At 56.1% G+C, this 877-nt stretch overlaps 1 pseudogene; it reads right to left on the bottom strand.

The window, feature by feature from the left end:
* The window catches only part of LOC107556220 (uncharacterized), a 17,186-nt pseudogene extending 16,512 nt beyond the window's left edge, over positions 1-674 (bottom strand).
* Positions 675-877: the final 203 nt, after the last annotated feature.

Raw genomic sequence — 877 nt, 5'->3', positions numbered from 1 at the left:
AAGAGCTTGATTAGCTGGTTCAGGTGTGTTTAATTGGGGTTGGAGCTAAACTCTTCAGGACACCGGCCCTCCAGGACCGAGTTTGGACACCCCTGGTTTAAACCCTGTGTTTCCCGACTGCTGTTAAATGTCATCCCTGAAGTTCCAGTGTTTTGTATCCCTTTGTTTATTTGAATTAAATTCTAGTTGAAGTGTTCTCCTGTGTCTCCTTGTTCCTTCCTCCCCGAGTGACCGTGACAGAACAGCAGACCTAAACAAAAAGTAAGCGGCGCCCTTCTCCCCGTTTTTATTTTTTTGTGTTTTTAAATGTTTTTTGTTTTCCTCCGCGGCGATGGATGTTGCCGCTCTGTTCACCACCCTAGCTCGTCTGGATCTCCCCTTTGTTGAGTATTCCTGGGAGTTCTGCAGGCTCGATTCTGCAGTTCTGCACCCTCTACAGCCTTGGATGACTCCACCCACAACTCGCTGTTCTGGCACGGGGCCATATACCATCGCCCCATTAACCTCCCAGACACCACGGGACTAAACTGGAGGGAAGGACTCCACCGGTGTCTGGAGTGCATCCGGCCCCGAGCCAGAACCAGCCCACCGGCCGCGGCATCCTCAAGCCCGCCACCAGGCTCCAGTCGTAGAGGCGGGGGCTGGGGCTGTTGCCTCGGAGGCAGAGCAGCCATGGCCTCCCGAGTTCCCTGCTCCGCCATGGCCTCCTGAACTGCCTGCTTCGCCATGGCCTCCTGAGCTCCCGGTTCCGCCATGGTTCCCCGGGCTCGCTGATCCGCCATGGCTTCCCCAGCTGCCTGCTCCGCCATGATGCCCGGATCTGGTACTGCCTTGGAGGCATCCCGGTTCCATATGAGTCTGTCCTGAGGAACCTCCA

This window comes from Sinocyclocheilus grahami, unplaced genomic scaffold, assembly GCF_001515645.1.
Source record: "Sinocyclocheilus grahami isolate Dianchi unplaced genomic scaffold, SAMN03320097.WGS_v1.1 scaffold20.1, whole genome shotgun sequence".
Taxonomy (NCBI): domain Eukaryota; kingdom Metazoa; phylum Chordata; class Actinopteri; order Cypriniformes; family Cyprinidae; genus Sinocyclocheilus; species Sinocyclocheilus grahami.
Note: the sequence above shows the minus strand (reverse complement) of the source record. Positions and strands in the feature narration are given on the sequence as shown.